The sequence below is a fragment of the Chamaea fasciata genome, unplaced genomic scaffold, assembly GCF_029207755.1.
Source record: "Chamaea fasciata isolate MVZ Bird 193981 ecotype frontalis unplaced genomic scaffold, bChaFas1.0.hap1 SCAF_1, whole genome shotgun sequence".
NCBI lineage: Eukaryota > Metazoa > Chordata > Aves > Passeriformes > Sylviidae > Chamaea > Chamaea fasciata.
Window position 1 is genome coordinate 2,700,563 of NW_027094086.1, and position 17,961 is coordinate 2,718,523.

The 17,961-nt window shown below is 51.0% G+C and overlaps 1 protein-coding gene across 5 annotated transcripts in view; it reads right to left on the reverse strand.

The window, feature by feature from the left end:
• Positions 1-10,560, reverse strand: part of ADGRB1 (adhesion G protein-coupled receptor B1) — a 288,143-nt gene extending 277,583 nt beyond the window's left edge. For all 5 annotated transcript variants that reach the window (XM_066175225.1, XM_066175218.1, XM_066175211.1 and 2 more), the window contains exon 1: positions 9,470-10,560. The gene's annotated coding sequence lies outside the window, so the exon portion shown is untranslated. The remainder of the gene's footprint in view (positions 1-9,469) is intronic.
• Positions 10,561-17,961: the final 7,401 nt, after the last annotated feature.

Consider the following 17,961-nt stretch of genomic DNA (forward strand, 5'->3'; position numbering starts at 1 on the left):
GACACTTTTACATGCCCTACAGGCCTCTTGCTCACCAGAAGGCAGCTCCTGGAGGAGCATCTGCGTCCAGTGAGGACATCAAAATCTGCAGCACTCGTGCCCCATCTTTACAGAATCACAGATGCTTGAAGGTAGAAGGGACCTCTGGAAATCACCTCCTCCAAGCTGCCTCACCATCTTCCTTGGTCTTGGTAGAGGATATCCAGATATCCAGACTGAGGATTCCCCATCTGGAGAGTTCCACTTCCAGTGGCATTTCCATGCCTGCAGGCACTTCCCACAGTTTCTAGTCCCTGAGGGATGCCTTGGGTACATCTACAATCACGTCAACTCTCACAGCAAAGGATGCCCTCCTGCTATTTCCACTCATCCCACTTAACTGGATCCCCCAGCCAACTGGCATTTTGCTGGGATCTCTCCCAGCTTCCCCCCTGCCCTCCCAGCTCTGCTGCTCTTCTGCCTGTCACCATCTCTCCTGCTGGTTGTAGCATCATCTCCATCTGGAGACTCTGAAAGTCCCGACAGCATTGCTATCCCTGGTAACATGTCTGAAAACCCCGAGCTGGCAGGAGCCAGCCAATGACACAGGACAGGAAATATTTAACATTGTTCGTGTCATTTTTTTTAAGCATTCAGAATATGCAGTGAACATAAATTCACTATCTTGTTATTCCTTCACTTGTCCTCATGGCTGACCTGGAAGTGCTAAAATGGGTGATTGGAAGGGCAGTGCTGTATCCAGTAATAGGATCTGATGGAAAAGCCTGGGGCTGTCTCAGGAGAGGTTTAGATTGGAACAGGGAAAAGGTTTCTCAACCACAGGGTGGTCAGGAGCCAGAACAGGTTCCTCAGAGAACTGGTCACAGCATGGACACTGCCAGAGTTCCAGTTTGCACAACACTCTCAGGAAAATGGGGAATTCTTGGTGTTGTTCTGTGCAGGTCTAGGAGGAGCTGGACTCAATGGTCCTTGTGGTTTCCATCCAATGCAGGACATTCTGTGATTCTGCTGAGATGTGGGATGCTCAGAGACCCTCTGGCCTCCTCAGGGTTTGCCTTCCCACAGGTGAACATGAGTCACATGCTCCATTATCACAGTTTTACCCTCTTTTGGGCTGTGCTCACCCGAGCAGACCAGGCACAAAAATGTCTTTTGTCACAGACTCTCCTTAAACCAAAGCCTACCCCTGTAGTCATCAGAGTTTCCCTGGAAAGATGCTGTGCCTTGGGGAACACTTGCAAGGCAGTGTTTGACCACTGAGGAACCACAGCACTGCCAAGCTCCATCCCCAGTGTAAGTGCCAAGACAGCTCAGCCCTGCTCAGAGGAGAGGTTCATTGACATTTAAACGTTTAACATCACCCACGACCTGGGAGGTAGCAGCTGTACGGGCTGCTAGGTTACAGAGATTTTTCCTCTCCTCCCATCCCTGATTTCTGCCATAAAAATCAAAGGCTCTGCTGTAATTTCACCTTCCCAGACAGATATTCTTGGGGCACATACAAGAACCAAATTCCCTCACCATCAGCTGCACACGGTGAGATTGCACTAAGCTCCAAAAAGCGAGGTGCTCACCCTTGCCCCTTTCCTTGTATGTATGAAGGTGTAGAGCATTTTTTAGCAATTAACCCTTGTTTCAGCTCAATAGAGCTGATCAGATTGTGGAACAACATCTGAGAAGTGGAGATTAGCAGGCCAGGCTCCTTAGTACTTAAGGCACCAGTGCAGCTACTCAAAATCAGATTTCCCTTTCTTCGCTGGCAGTTGATTAAAGCCTTTTCAAGCAATTCTTTCCAACCTGCAGATGTTTAAGTCAGGTGATGGAGATTTTTTTTTTTTTTCTGGCTGGGAAATGGCAACATCATGGACCTCAAGTAACTCAGGAGAAAAAATGAGGCCCAGAAAACAGACCTAAATATGAATGTCTGTACACAGGCACTAAAACAGAGCTTTGGTAGGCCTGACCACAGCACAAACATGCAAAGGCTTTAGTAGCATGGCTCCAGAAGGGAGAAAACACTCTTAAAGCAGGAGCTGAATAGCCTGTGAGAGGATCAATTTCTGCTGCATACTGATTTATTCAGACCTCTCATGGTGGCAAAGCCCTCTATAACAAAATATCTGATTACAGGACTATGACCATAAATTCCACACGCCCTCAAGCAGTGTCCAATGAATAACTGACTTGTTAAGGGAGCAGCCCTGCACAATGAATAAATCTACCAACAGGGCTTTCGATACAAAAGACCCCACCGGGACAGATTTCCTTGTGAAGGTGTATTGACTTTCATTTGCAGGAACCAGCAGATATTTGTTTGGAGGAGATCTCCATTGTTACATTGCTGCTCAACAACATCCAGCATAAAGCCTGACTCCTACCCCGGGCTTGATTGATTGGAATATCCAAGTGGGCTGGACTATACAGAGTTTTACAGTGCTCCATGAGGTTCTTCTGGAAAAGGAGATGTTTAATCCAGAGGAAATCCAAGGCAGGCGTAGGAGAATTTCCTGCTACAGTTATAGAAGACCCTCAAGAAATTAAGGACTGAGAAAGGACAAGAAAAGACGGCTCTGGAGGAACGTTTGAGGGTGGACATGCTCACAGTCAAGGCACAAAAAGAATAAATCATCTCTGGTGCTCAGCTGGGCACCCTTCACCTCAGGATCCCAGAGGAAGTGTGGTTTGACCACATCCAGTTGGACACACAGCTGGCACAGAGCCCCACCAGGAAGGACGAAGCCAGGCTTCCCCATTTCACAAATGAGAACACCAACGTGCAGAAAGACCAAAGTCTTAATTAAGTGTGACCTGACCCCTGCCCTGAGCCACGTGGTTTGGCAGGGGCTGAGATCAGCCTCGTGATGATGTCCTTGGCCCACAGCGAGAATTTCACTGCACCAGCTTTTAAAATCAACCACAGGGGTTTGGTGTTGGGTAACCCGAACTTCAGCGGTTTGTGGAGCTGTTGGCTTAAAGGATCATCCCCAGGGAGACAGGAGCACAGATGGGACAGAGAAAGAGTTTCAGCTCCAAATCTATTCTAGCACAGATACCACGATGACCCCTATCCCAAAAACATTTAGACAGAGAGCTCTGCTAATTCTCAATGAATATGGAATAGGACACGTCTGCCAGGAATGGGATATTCCTAATAGCTGACAGAGGGGAGGAAAAAAAGAGCCATTTTGCAAACAGCAAGGACTTTGTTATACGCCAGCTGAGCTCAAAAAACTGAGGAAACATCTCCATCTAGCAAAGCCAGCCTGGAAACAGGCAGCTGACAAGGTGAGCCTGCAGGTGGGAGTGCTGAAATCACAGCAGGAGGCATCACAAGACCTGCCTCTGACCAATACCCAGTGTTCAGAAAAAGAGCTGGCAACAATAAATACCCGTACATGCACGTGGCATGCACAAAATGGTGCCCCTAAACACATGCAGGGTTCCTCTGTCCTGCTCCCAGGCCACATCAAGTCAGCAAAGAGCAGCTCTACCTAGAGCAAATCACCAACCTGAAACTACAGTGGTGCTCAAAACGCTGGAAGAAGGATTTTGTATATTTTATTTATCGTGTTTCATTACACTCACTTCAGCCAAAATACAGTGTACCACATGAGGTGACACCTATCTCTCTGTTCAAATTTTTTACCCTTCCCCAAAAATATCTATATTTCTTTACTAGGTCTTTGTCCATTCTTCCTCCAGATGCCATTTGCTTTCCCTGATCCTCCCTGTCCCAAGGATAAGGCATGACACCAAGCACGGCAGAGTTTGCCACTTCAACAGCTCGTTTGTCATCAGCTGGTCATACCTTAATCAATCTTTTATGGAGGGACACTTCAGAAGAAAATGCAGGGGGAGTAGGAGAAGGAAAGTAAGAAACCATCCCCATTTAATTTTGATAACACTGGCAGGGAGTGATTCGCTCCAACAAATTAAAATCAGCAAATCTCTCATTTTCTCTGACAGAGGTAACCAATTAAAATTTTCATAAAGGGGGCAGTGATGTGTGTCTGCCAGACAGAGTCACCAATCTAGCAGCTCTCTGATTTAAAATATTATCTTTCCTTTCCCTTTTTATTTTTTTCCTTTTCCCTCAGAGCTTCCTGGAACAACATGACAGATTATCTCAACATAATCAGACTAATACAAAACCCTTGCTCCAAGAGGCACCGTGAGGAAATTCTGAACTCGAGATGTGACGACAAATGGATGTTCTGAAGGGACTTCATTTACTGCTCATTTTCCTTTCCTTTTTTATTTTTTTATCTTTATTTTATTTTATTTTATTGTTGTGTTTTGTAGCCTCAGCATGCTGCAAACCACATTAGAGAGTCAAATATCCCACGGAGTGCACGGAAGGGAAAGGGAATTACACTCACCCCCCGTGGGCTGCCTTGCAGGATTGCTCTCCAAGAAAGAAGTTTGGCTTCCAGTTGATGGTTTCTTAGGTCGGAATAAAATGCCCCAAATAATGGGCCACAAATGGACTGGAAGAATTGCCCTTTTGACAGCAGGAGCATTAAGGATGGATACAAGGCAGGTGGGACCTCCAACACTGGGATGCTGGAGACCGGGATGACATCTATGGTGGTCCTGACTTGGGGAAATGAGGGTTGCCACAACTCCCTGCCATGGTGGTTTGGGACTTAGAGGGCTGGTCTCCTGTGGATTTGGCATCTGATGGGGCCACGTAAAAATCATAAAATCACAGAATGGTTTGGATTGGAAGACACCTTAAAGATCATCTCATTCCACCCCCCTGCCATGGGCAGGGTCACCTTCCACTGTCCCAGGTTGCTCCAAGCCCCATCCCACCTGGCCTTGGACATTTCCAGGCATGGAGCAGCCACAGCTTCTCTGGGAAACCTGTGCCAGGGCCTCAACTCCATCACAATAAAGAATTTCTTCCTAATATTTAATCTAAATGAAAGCAGTACATTTCAAGTCAAAAGGAGCCCCTGCCTCTCCAGCACAGATGGGACATTTGAATGCTGTTTTCCCTTGCAGAGATGTGGTTCAAGGCAACTGAGATGCCAAGAAGACCCCTATCCCCACCTTGGCTGAGGGAACTGTGCACCAGCCCTTTTCTTCCTGTGCTTCAGAGCCCCAGATCCCGACCCCACCCAAATTTATGGACGGACATCAACCCCCATCAGCATTTAACTCTTAGTCAAGTTTCCCCCAAACACAAGCATCACTGTCCTGCCCTTTTTTATCCCAGCAAACTCCAGGCAAGCAGAGAGCCCAGGGAATTTGGGGAAGGAGCCATGAGAAGCACTCGGGCGCATCCTGTGAATGGTGAGCACTGGGATGTGATGGGGACCCCTGGGCTTTGTCTGCAGCCACATTTGAGCCGTTCCAACCCGTGCTGCGACACCAAGCAGGACTCTCCTGCAAACCTCCAGGCCAGGTGCCAGTTCCCTTCCCTTTGAAGGCTCACCCGGGGATGTGAATTATCTCCGAGGGGAGGAGGTGAGCTGGTTCCAGAGACAGCCTGTCATCCATCTTGAGGAAAATACTCCTGTCTCTTTGCACCTCTCCTAGAAAGGTGGAGACCAGCATTCCACAAACCTGGGATCAGGCCCGGAGAAAAAGCTTTGAGTCATTTGTTTACCAGCACAGGTTTTCCTGGAGCTAATTAATGAGCCAAGCTGATACCCTGCAACAGGTATCAATGACAGAGGATTTCCTGCCTGCTACACTTGAGCAACGGGAGAGGGTGAATCTGGATCTGTGAGCACACTGCTTCCCCTTCTCCCTCCTCTCCCCCGAAAAACCGGGAGAGAAAAGCCACCTGCAGCCACACAGGCACCGCGGGAAGCCCCTCTGTCATTCCCTCTCGAGGATGGGGCACCATCCCTGCTGGACAATTCCACGGGTGGATTCCCAGGAGCAAAGTGCTCGAACATCCTTTTCTGCCGCTTGCAGGGGGTGAGGGATGGTGTGAAGACCTCCAGCCAGCCCTTGGGGCTGGAGGCTGCCTCCGTGTGCCCCCCAGTTCTGGGCATGGGGGTAACAGAGATGCACACAGCAGCGCTCCCACTCCCGTGGAGACACGGTGGAAGCCTCTACTTTCACAAGGATATTGAAATTGGGGAGTAGAGGGGAGGAGAGGGGATAAGACATGCGGGAGAGCATGGTAAAAAAAAAGACCCAAAAAACATGGGGAGGGGGGAGCAAAAACCCAACGGGAAGGCGATGCTGGAGAGTGGGAAATAAACCCCACGGCTTTCGCGTTTCGGCTGCGGGGTGGGAACCAGCGCTCTTGCGAGCCCCAGCTGTACGGGTGGGGTATTTTTGGGGTGGGGGAGTAGCGGAGAGCAGCGCTCCGCGGGCTGTGCCGAGCATCCGAGCGCTCCGGGGGTGGCGAGCGGCGATAGCCGGGCTGCGAGCGCCACCTCCCCGCCGCTCGCCGCAAGCCCTGGCCGCCCCCGGCAGCCCCCCCGCTGCCGCCTTGGGCATGGGGGAGGCTGGGGGGGAGACCTGACATTAGGTGGAGATGCCCGACACCTTTCCCCAACCTCTCCCGCCGCGGGGTTGCAGCGGAGGTGGTCTCGATGCTGTGAGAAGGATGGAGTATGTGTGTGTGTGTGTGTGGGGGGGGGGTTCACTAAGTTTGGGGTGGTTGTAAAGGGGCTTGTGGGGTGCTGTAAGGCAGAGGAGGGCTGTGGGGGTGTCCCAGAGCACCTCTGGGTGCCTGCGGGGCACAGGGCGTTGCAGGTCTCGCAGAGAATGGGATGCGGGGTGCTCCCCCAGCCCTGGTGGTTGCCTTTGGCTGCTCTTTGCTGTGTGATCGGGGTTTAGGATCTTCCCCAGGCTCACACACACACCCATACGCAGTTCCCATCCCGGGTGTGGGGTCTCGCACACAGTCCCTGCCTCGTTTTCCCTCATGTAAGGACAAGGGGCCACAATCATCAGTAGAAAACCCCTCCGCTTTGCAGCCAGCCCTTCCCTGAGCCTGTCCAGCTTCCCAGGGCAATTACAGGGCCTCCAAGCCCCTCTCCCTGTACCCAGGGCTCCGCAACACCATCCCAAGTGCTATGAAAAGGGCCGGGAGCCCTGCTCCTGCCCTGACTGTCCCTTGTGCCTGTCCAGTCCCTTTCTGGTCTCCCCTTTCGTCCTCCACAGCAGAAGCGATGCTGCACCCTGACCCCTCTCAAACACCCAGAGCTGTGTACGGAGGTCCCCTGGGTTTCCCACACTTCAACACTCCTGTGCCCCCCGGAGACCCATCAGGCAGGGTCTGTCTGTCTGCTCAGACACGGGGCTGAGCCTTGTCCCCTGCCTGGCTCAGCCCCGTGGCCACCCTGTCCCCTGGCAGTGCGGCTTGGCTCAGCTGGTGCAATTCCTCAGCACCCTCCAAGGGTAAAAAATCCTCCTCGGCTCTGCCCTGCCACCTCCTTCCTCTTCCTCAGCGAGGTCTTGGGCACAGGAAGGACTGTGGGACCCAGGTTAATGAGTCATTAATTAATTAGGGACCTACTTAATATGCATGGGGAGTTGTTTGTTTCCTTTAGCAGCCCGGACTTTGGATGAGATCCCAGCCCTGCGAAGCCTCCAGCCTCGTCTCCCAGCTGATAATAGATAATACAGATATTTCAGCACCAGCCAAAGCAGAGTCATCATCATTAATACAGAGCCTTCCCTGCTACGCCGCGGAGGTCACCAGGCAACTCCTCGGAGTGTCGGGGGCTCAGCCCTCCCGGCTTTCCTCAGGCTCTGCCTGGCCAGGTGAGAGGAAACCTATAGGAAATCAACAGGTACCGGGGCTGGGGAGGTGCACCCCGCACCCCGAGCACCCCTGGCTCCCTCCCGGGGAGGCTTTCGAGGCGCTGCGATTTTCGCTCTGCCGCGCACGCAGGTTTGGGCATCTGTCAAAGTAGCTCCGCTCTTCCTCAGCCCCCTTCCTCCCCTCCTCCTCTTCCTCCTCCCTCAACCATCAGATGTCAGCTGGCCCTGGCAACTCAGCAGACCCCGTACTGGAGCTGGGTTGAGCTTGAGCCTCGGAAAGCCCCAGCTCCGAAGGGATGAGGCGATCAGGGATGGAAGTGGGGGAGTCTTTTTGCCCTCCATCCCTTTGACCTTGCCTTGATGCTCCCCTCCCTCCCCACTCCTCTCTATGCCGCTGATTCACGGGGGTTGTTTGCTTGGCCAGGGCAGGATCAGGGACACGAGTGTGAGTCACAGCCGAAGGTACCTGGCAGAGTTCATCTGCAGCCCGTGCCTTCGATTCGGGAACCGGTCCCTGCTCTCAGCCAGGACTGAAAAGTCCCTTTGAAACCTCTACCTGACCCCCCTCCATCCCTCTTTTCCCCTCTTCCTCCCAGCCTTGGCAGAGCCATGGCTGAAACACCTCTCTGTGAAAGTCTGAACATGCATCAACAGCCACCCTCCATCAGCGAATGTCAGGCCGTGAAAGGCAAGGGGGCGGTGGGGGAAGAGGGAGAGACAAATTTTGCGATTCATTCCCACACAGGGTGATTCAGAACAAGATGCTTTGTAATTACGCATCCCTGATGGAGACTCCTTCTCTCCCCACCCGCCTCCCCCCTCCCAAAGAAAAGCTAAGCCATGCCTGGGTGCCAGCATCCCCCAGGAGCACAGCGCCGGGAGCAGCGTGTGTGTGTGTCTGTGTGTCTCTGCCACACTCGGAGCTCTACGGAGGCTAAAGGTTAATTTTCTCCCCCAGTGTGAAGCGGAGTGCTGAGAAATGGCATTTGAGGGTGCACATGAAGAGCTCATCCCCTCCCCAGCCGTAGCCTCCAGCCCTGGGTCGGTGCCACACAAGCAGCGAAGCAAGAAAGGACCCCCCCCCCCCCCCCGCCCCAACCCCGAGAGCTCTCCAAGGAAAAGGGGGAAGGCAGGAAGCTGCCATGAGGGTAGATTCATGCCCGGGACAGGCAGCTGCCTGTCCTTCCGAGACTTTGTTTGCCAACATTGCGGGCTGAGGAGTCCCGGACCCCGGGGCTGCCCGCGAAGGCACCGCGGCTTCGCAGCACTTGGCAGTTCAGCCCCGGTTGGCTCTGCAGCTCTCCTGTCGCGATCCCCCGCTCCTCTTCCCTCGCCTGGCTGCGTTCTCCCCCCACAAAGAACCCAGTCCCCAGCTCCCTTCCCCAGGACACGTCTGCATTTCCCCCTCCGCATCCTGCAGACATTCAATATTTTCCACCAGTGCTTGATGTTTGCCCACAGGACCTGCATGCACAAAAGTTAAAACTTCCCATGTCAGGGCATGATTACGCTCTATCAGTCCAAATTGCGGAGTGGAAGGGACGGAAACATCCTCCGGGTGCTGTTTATAGGGGCAAAAGCAGAGCAGTGGGTGCCCACCGCTGCCCCTATCGCCGGCTCCCCTGGGGATGGAGACAGACCCCCCTGCGCTCCAGGCAAAGCGCAGCCGGAGAAGTCGCGTTCCCCCTCTCCCTCCCCTCCGTGGAAGAAGGAAGGGTGGCCGGGAGCCCCTTACCTTGCCGAGCTCCCCAGGTTTTATATCCTCCTTCTTCCCTTCGTCAAATTCCAAATGGAAACCAGCAACATATCCAGGGGTAACCAGCCCAACATTGGGCAGCGTGTGAAGTCCAAAAGGATGGCGAGCTCTCTCTCCCCCTCCGCTTCCTCCACTCTTGCCTCTACATATATATATACATACACATTTATATATATATATATGTATTTATCAAATGGAAAAGGGGGGGAAATCCTAAAAGAAATGGGGGTGGGGAGGGAGAGGAAGGGAGAACCTTTGGTGTCTCTGCAGACAGGCAGGTAGAAGAGAAAAGCTGAAAATAATTAAGCCGTTTTTTGAGGAATCCTTAGGAGAGGGGAAAAACGCAGTTAAAAGCCAATAAATCATTAGATCCAAGCAGACAATCAAGTCTTCTCCTTTGGAAAAAAAAAATATACAGCAGGGTTCAGAGTAGCTTTCCCAGCAGCGAGGAGCGAGAATGGTCTTCTTCAGAAAGATATGTTTGTTTAAAATCCACTCGTCTGCTTTTCCTTCTTTCTCTCTCTTCTCCCCCCACACTTTTTTTTTCTTTTTCTTTTTCTTTTTTTTTTTTAATTCTGCTTCTGAATCTCTCTCTCTGAAACTAGATCCAGTCTTTGTAGCCAGGGGCTGCATTAAGGATTACATCAGGCTTTTATAAGCTTTCCAGATCACACATTAGAGTGAGAGAGAGAGAGAGAGAGAGAGAGAGAGAGAGAGGGAGGGAGGGAGGGATAGGAGGGAGGGATGAAATGCACACACACATACACACGCACACGCACGGATCGGAGCTTTGTAAAACAGGCAGCTATAGGCAAGGACCCGAACTGACACTGTATCGCATCGGGCATGCTCCGCTGGCCTCCAGCAGGAGAGGATGGATGGATGGATGGATGGATGGATGGATGGATGGATGGATGGATGGATGGATGGATGAAACAGAGGAGCCAGCGACAGCCGGAGCGCGCTGGCGGCTCAGCAGCGCAGCCTCCTCGGGACAGCTTAGCCCTAAGCGGGGAGCCAGGAGGTGAAGAGGGAGCCGGGATGGTGGTGGTGAGGATGGCGAGGTTTCAGCTTTCCCCCCCCCCGCCCCGCTCTCCCCGCCCCGCTCCCCCAAAAACCTGCGGAGGCTCAGCACGGAGAGGTGCCGCTCGCCCGCAGAGGGATGCGCAGAGACGCTGGTGCCGCTGCCTGGGTACCGGGAGGGAGAAGGGGGTGCTGGGGCTCTCTCATCGCGCCCCCCGGAGCCTCCCCCGGAGCTGACAGCCTGGGAGGGGGGACGGGACACTGGACAGGGCGGCGGGGACCAGCGGGGCAGTGGCTCCCCAGCCCCTCAGCTGCGGGGAGGGAGGGCGGGGATGGGGGGACCTCCCCCAGCACCCCGGCTTGGCCGTGCCTTTGCACCAGGGCGCACGGTTTGCCCAGGCAGAAGACGGCAACAGCCATTAACCCTTTCCTAATTGTTTAAATTTTACCTCTTTCCTCCTCAACTCCTTGCTCCATTAACCCAAAATTTAGGGGGTGGGGGGCGGGAGGAGTTGTGGGTCTCACATCCAGGCAACACCCCAGGGTCGCAGGAGGCTGGGGAGGGGGGAAGGGAAAGTTTGAGCAGATGGAGGAGGAGGGAACGGGCTGGAGTGAAAGGTACGTGCTGCATCCCGGCAGATTTGGGGTGAAGGTGCTGCCTCCAGGTTTGCAGCCTGGGGAAGGTCCTCCGGTAATGAGGAGCCTGCCGAGCAGAAAAGGGGGGGGGGGGGGGGAAGGGGATGGAAGGGAGAGGGATAATGCTGGAGGTGTGTGAAGAGCTGGGGGACTTCAGCATCCTGTCAGACTTCGGGACCTGCCCCTTGTTTTTAACCCTTCCTCCTCCAAAAGGGGAAAACCGACCATCCTTCCCTGACAAAATCACCTCCCTCCCTGCCCGGGGCTGCTGTTCCCCCATCAGGGAAGGGGCACAGACTTGCCCAAGGGGCAGAGGTAAAGATCCCATCTGCCACCACCCTCTGTCCCTCTGCCTCAGGGAGGGTGAGGAGCACCCCATCTCTCCTCCCAGGGACTCTCCAGGGCATCACCACCCCCTCCCCTTGGCCTTCTTCCCCTTTCCTCCCTTCCTCTCACATCATCCAGCCCTTTAGTCCCTTTTCCCACACCTTCAAACCTTTCGCATCCCTAAAAAAACTCCTGGGGGAAGGAGGAAAGAAAGAAAATTCTTCATTTAGACGAGCTGAGCTGCAAACCCTGGCTGTGGAGGAACGCAGCAAAGCAGCTTCTCATCCCCAGCCAGCACTGCAGCATCGCTGGCCAAAGGCATCTGTGACATCTCCAGTTAAGCGGGGACTGGAGCAAAGGGGCAGCTGGGGCCTGAAATGCAGGGTTTCAGCCGACAGGCGGCTATGCTGGATTAGCACAGTACATGCTCCGAATGGAAATCTCTCCCTCTCCCTCGCCAGCATTTTGGGAGTTTGTTTTCCTTCAGGAAGGCTTCCCTGCTCCTCCGAGTCACCCAGGGATTTCTTCCCTGTTTCTGCAGCTTCTCTCTCTCCGACCCTCACAGGTGCCGGCAGGAGAGTGGAAAGCTTTGGAGGGAGCCAGGGAGTGCTTGGCAGAAGCAGCCTAACCCTAAACCTCACCCTAGCCCTAACCCTGACTCTGCCCCTTCCCCTCTGAGCCCCATGGGGCAGCTCTGCCTTGCATTTGGAGTGATGGGGGAAGAGGGGGACACTCACCTGTCCTGTCCTGGGTTTGGGGAGGTCAGGCAGAGCAAGGTGCAGTTGGCCTCTCTCCCGTGCTGCCAGGCAAAGAAGCTCAAGCAGAAGGACAAAGCACCAGAAAGTGCTACTGACCAAACTAAACCCATTTTCTGTTGCTGCAGCGGGGTCTGATGGAGAGCTCATCTTTGTGGGGATGGGGAATTGGGCTCCATGAATCTAAGAATCACAGATTCTGATTTCTGATTTCCTGAGCTGGAAAGGACCCACAAGGATCATCAAAGTCTAGCTCCTGGCCCTGCACAGGACCAGGAATCCTACCCTGGGCCACAGAGCATTGTCTGAAGATACTGACAAATGTCACTGCAGACCATTTTTTCCAGTCCTGAGTAGAGGGATTTGTGAATTCCTACCCAAGAGGGTAAGCATGGCCCACACCTCAAAATCACAGAGAGGCCTGATGTCCCCATTTCTCACTGTGTGCCCTCCAGGGAGAACTGAGGGTGAGCTGTGACAGCAAACAGGATGTGAGGATTTGGGGTCTGCAACTGGCTGAGATAACCAAGTGCAATAATTCACCTGCTCTCTTCATCTGTGAAGTGATGAGGGCAAAATAACTTCAGCATTAAATGGATCTGTGAAATTCCCTGCAGCAGGATAATTCTAAGGGCAAGAAAGGCCATTGGCAGAGCAAGAGATAGACTTAAAACATCAGATCTCCCAGAAATCTGAGTTTGGGGAGACACAGACCCTTCCTTCCATCCTGCCAACATAACCCAAACATGAGATCTGTGGGGAGGATGGTCTATACTGACAACATAACAGATTTAAAGACACCTTTGTGTTTGTGGTCATCCCCTCTGCTCCCCATGTAGCCTTTCAGGGGCTACGCTGTTCAGTCCAGGGCACATTTTATTCATGACACAGAAAGCCCCGAAACAGAAATCTCTGCCCTGTTTTGCTCGAAATTGTGCAGAAATAACCAAAAGGCCTCAGCTCAGCCCAAACTGGGCCACCTCTGTCCCATTACAATATGGTATGAGGATTCCTGAAGCTACTCAGGGCAGATACGGGCACCATCAGGACGTTCCAGTGTCATTCCCAGAGGAAAAGAAGCAGACAAGAACAGCAAAAAGAGCTCAACAAGGCCCAACACCTTTTGGGATGCACCATGCCCACACCATCATGGTGGTGCTAACAAGGAAAACCCAACCCTAACTCTCCTTGTTGAGGTGCTGGTTGGGTTTTGTGACAAACACTGACTTTGCTGTCCAAAAACACAACCAAGACTGAAGTGTCTTTCTCTTCTCTGCTCTGTTTTCCTGTCTGGGTTTTGGAGGTGGAAAGGCTTGAGCTGGATCCAGCTGTAAGTCTCCTCTTCCCCCTGCCAAAGGAAAACAGAAAACTCAAGAGAGATAAACAAACCTTTACACTCACTTTTAATTTAGAACATGTTTGTTGCACAGAAAATGCCTCTTCTTGTCAGAGGCAAAACGGGTCCAGAGCAAAACAAACAAACAAACAAACAAAAAAAACAACAAACAAAACAAAGGGAATATCCATGGTTAAATGTAGCACCCCTGGGAATATGCAAAGAGATTTTTGGGAGAAGGATTAAGCTGCACACTTCAGGAGCCTAAGCTGGTCTCAAACTACAAAGTACATGAGGGAGACATGAAAGAGACAGAAAAACATTTTCTATCTGCCCAATTTTTCCACCTTCTTTTGAAGCATGGAATGCAGACGGAAAAAGGCTGTTTGGGCTGGTAGCTGCTCAGAGCTGGTTTAGATTTGTTAACTCTGTCCTCCCACCTCCCACATTGCAAAGGTAGGCTGGTGGTGCTGTTGGAATAATAGATTTGCCCCCAAAAATCTGCTGGGAGCATAATTGCAATGTAGAGAAACTGAGTTTAGTTTTTTTGGAAGAGTCTCCTCCTGCCAGTGGTACCCCCAGATATCGTAGGTGTAGATGAGGATGGCAAGGGGAAAAAAAAAAAAAAGAAAAAGGAATGCCTGGGATTCCCAGGGGATCTGTTTGAAAAGGATAACTGCAAAGCAGGACAGCTTGTAAGTAATCAGTTTACTTCCCCTCCAGCAACAGGCACCACTGTGTTTACATCTATAACGCTTTCCATTGTGTCTGTTTAAAAATCTCCTTCAACATTTCAAATTTTCAGCCAGCCACATCCTTCTGCTGAAGGGGGACATGGGATAACTCAGCTCTACCCAGGACTTGAAAGGGATTTTCCCATGCCTGCCTCTCACATGACTGCTGTGCTCTCCACCTCGCTTTTGTTGTTGTCGTCAATTTTTATATATTTTTAATGACTTTTCGTTGCTGTTGCCAGCTGTGGTTTCTGCTGGCAGTGGCTGCTCAGGAGTGTTAATGCTCACATAGCACAGGTCAAACCCAGCAATCCCAGCCTCTCCTAAGGGCAAGGAGAAAACTCCTGTTCTTCCTCACATGAACTGGATTTAGTAAGTGTAAGAATTGTCTGTGTTCAAGGAGTTTCTTTGCTCAAACTCCCCCATTTTTGGGCAACGTGGTGAGAGAATTTTCCTAAAACAGGAATTTAGCATCAAGCCCATTTTATAGACTTGTAAAGTGAGGCAAGGCAGAACTCCCAGCTTTCCCAAGCATGGAAAATACTGATTCCAGCCCTCTCCCCTAACCAGCCTGCTTTGCACACCAGGGCCTGGGGACAATTTAATGGAGCCCCAAAAAAGGGCCTTAGTGAGGGGAACAAGCATCAGCACAGGTATGGTCACAGCCAGTGATGGTGGAGGGAGCTTGGATGAGTGACTGCTGCTTTGTTGAGGAAGCCAAGCTACTCCCGGGGTCGCAAAGCTCTTGGATGTCCAGAGGAGGGGATGGAACCCCCCTCTGAAAGGATTTGTGATGCTGGCTCTGACAGCAGGAAGGGATGATGGAGTCCCAAGCCCAGATGTTCACAGCTCCTCTTTTTCCAAGAGCTTTGAACTGATCCTGAATTTTCCTCTTTCCCCTCTCTCTGTCCAGGAAGGGAAGGGGTGGGAAGGAGATATTCATGAATTCCTTCTGCCTCCCCACTCCACAAGGATCACCTGTGTCCACTGTGGCTCCAGCGCCCTTTTCCTCTTCCCTACAACCCCTCACTGTGTCCATTTCCCTGACACACAGACTCCTGTGGGGATCTCAGCAGCTTTACACATAACTCTTGGCCAGATGGAGGGAGAGGGATGCTCCCTCCTATGGCAAGGCCAAAAGCTGGTGAAGATTCAGGGACCAGAGGCTGAGAACCAAGAGTGAGAGCAAAGGCAAAGTGCACTTAGATGTTATTGCCAATGAAGACAAATCAGGAGCATCCCAAATGGTCACAATAAAGATAATTTCACCAACAAGTGCTCAGATCTTCCTTATCCTTATTTAGAAACTTTCTTCAGGAGGGAAAGTGCTGAACACCTTCTAAAAGGAGCAATGTTAATATTAATTACAGCATGTTTCCAGAGTCACAGAAAGTTTTGTGATGGAAGGGACCTTGAAGATGATCCAGTTCCACTCCCTGCCAGGGGCAGGGACGACTCCCACACAACCAGGTTGCTCCAAGCCCCCCGGGGCCTCCTGGCTAGGCAGCCTGTAGCAGACCCCACTCTAATGTCACCTGTTTCTGCCCTCCCTTAATCCTGACCCATAAATTCTCCCTTAGCTCCACTTCCATCCTCAGGCAAAGCTCCGTGTATTCCATCTGCTCCGCAACACAGAGGGGGACAGCCCTCCTCATGTCCCCTGCTTGTTCTTCCTGGACAGAATTCCTATTCCTGTTCTTCCTGTATCCTTCTATTCCATCCCATCCCAATCCAGTCAGAGGAGTCATCCCACTACATCTCCATGATGCCAGCAACATCACAGCCCTAGAGAACACACAGAATCCCTAACCCTCTAGTTTAATCCACATGCTCAGGTGTTAGAATAGGGGAATTTAAGCTAGATCAGTGATGAAGCCATTTTCCTGTGTGGAGTGCCTGGAATTCCTTTGTGCTGCCCTCCAGGTGCTTTCCTGCTGACCTGCAATCTCTCTCCAAGCTCTTGGCATCTAGTGCTGACCCTGGCACCAAACTGGCAGGAGAGGGATGGACTGAGATTCCCCTTCCCCTGGGAACTCTATTTTCCCACACCAGCTGCTGGAAGCTGCGAGCCACTTGTTTAAAACCCCCGTTTAGCACAAAAGGTTTCTTTGATGGTGGAAAAGCAGATTCCTTTGCAGGGCTCCCAATGTGCTTCCCTAGCAGAGCCATAGATGGCAGTACGTGGTATTTACAGAGTTATTTCCACAAGTAAATCTTCTTATTTTAGCAGAAAGCGAGAGAATTTCATTTCCTTGTAGTTAAAACGCGCTCAGAATGAGAACTAAATCAATGGAGATAGCAAGAAAAACCTCCTTGCCTGAGCACCAACAGACAGAGCTTGAAATGCAAAATCACTCTGTGCTCTACAGGATTCTCTCTCCCCTTTCACAGGGATGATACCTGAGGAGTTGAACAAGAAAACAATTTTCCGTACTGGAAAGAAGTTGAAGATCTCTCAAGTGACTGTCACAAAAGCCCGAAATAAGCTCAAAATTCCAGGTTCACTTGCAAAAACCAGCAGTTGAGAGTGTGAATATGAATTTAATTCAGGCCAGACAAAAGATGTTACTTTGATTTCAACTTACATTTCCACTTTGTTACTGCTTTAATATCACTAGGTTAGCTTCAAAAATCCAAAATAATTTTTAAGCAACAATGTTTGGGATTTTTTTTTCCTTTCTTTTCTCCTTGTTAGAGTAAAACACTTCTTTTCCACACACTGAAGTCTAATTTCAATGAACTGACACTTCTAGCCCAAAGTATCATATTGAAGTAATATGCAACTTGTTGCACCTCTAGATTTGATTTGCATTAAAATAAATTAATTTCCCCAAGTCCAGCCTGTTTGGCCCTTGAGGGTAACTGGTGACTGATCTCTCCCTGTTCTTTTCTCAATCCCGGAGCCTTTCATTATTTTTTCCTTCCCCTGTCCAGCTGAGGGGCTTGACAGAGCAGCTTAGGAGGGCACCTGACATCCAGCCAGGGCCAACCCACCACAGTCACCTTCTTGTCCCCATGTTCCCAACACCCAGGGACTTAATCTCAGTTGGTTTCTTTACTTTCAAGTGTCCAAGTCAGCTTCTCACAGATGTCAGAAGAAATAAGCTAAAAAAAAAAAAAAAAAAGGTTCTCCAGAAGTTCACCCATTGGTGGTTTTCAACCTCGTTTTTCGTATTAAGACACTTTGAATCACCTCTCAAATCTAATTCTTGTGAGGCCAAGTGCTTCCAGGCTCCCCCAGAACCCAATGGAGCTGGAGAGTGCTCAGCACCTTTAAGGGTCTGTTCCTTTGATGCTCTCATGAAAGGAAATTTGTAGTTTTCCAATATCTGTATTTGACCCGCACATCCTGAAATCAGAGGCTGATCCTGTAGCTGTGTAAATCATTTGACATAAGCATATGTAAAACAAGTTTGATCCCATTATTTATAGCCCAGTGAAATTGGAAGTCCCTCAGTGGAAGGTGGGATTAGTACCGAATAAGGGAAGAAAAAAAACCAATTAAGATGAAATAAACCATTCACCCAATCTCAGCCTTGTAACCTTTGTGTTTGTTTTATTTTCCCTCAGATGTAATTGTAATCTATGCTGGGACACATCTGTTTATGATTATGGAGGAATCATTTATCAGATAACTTATCTCTGCCTCCTGCCATAAAT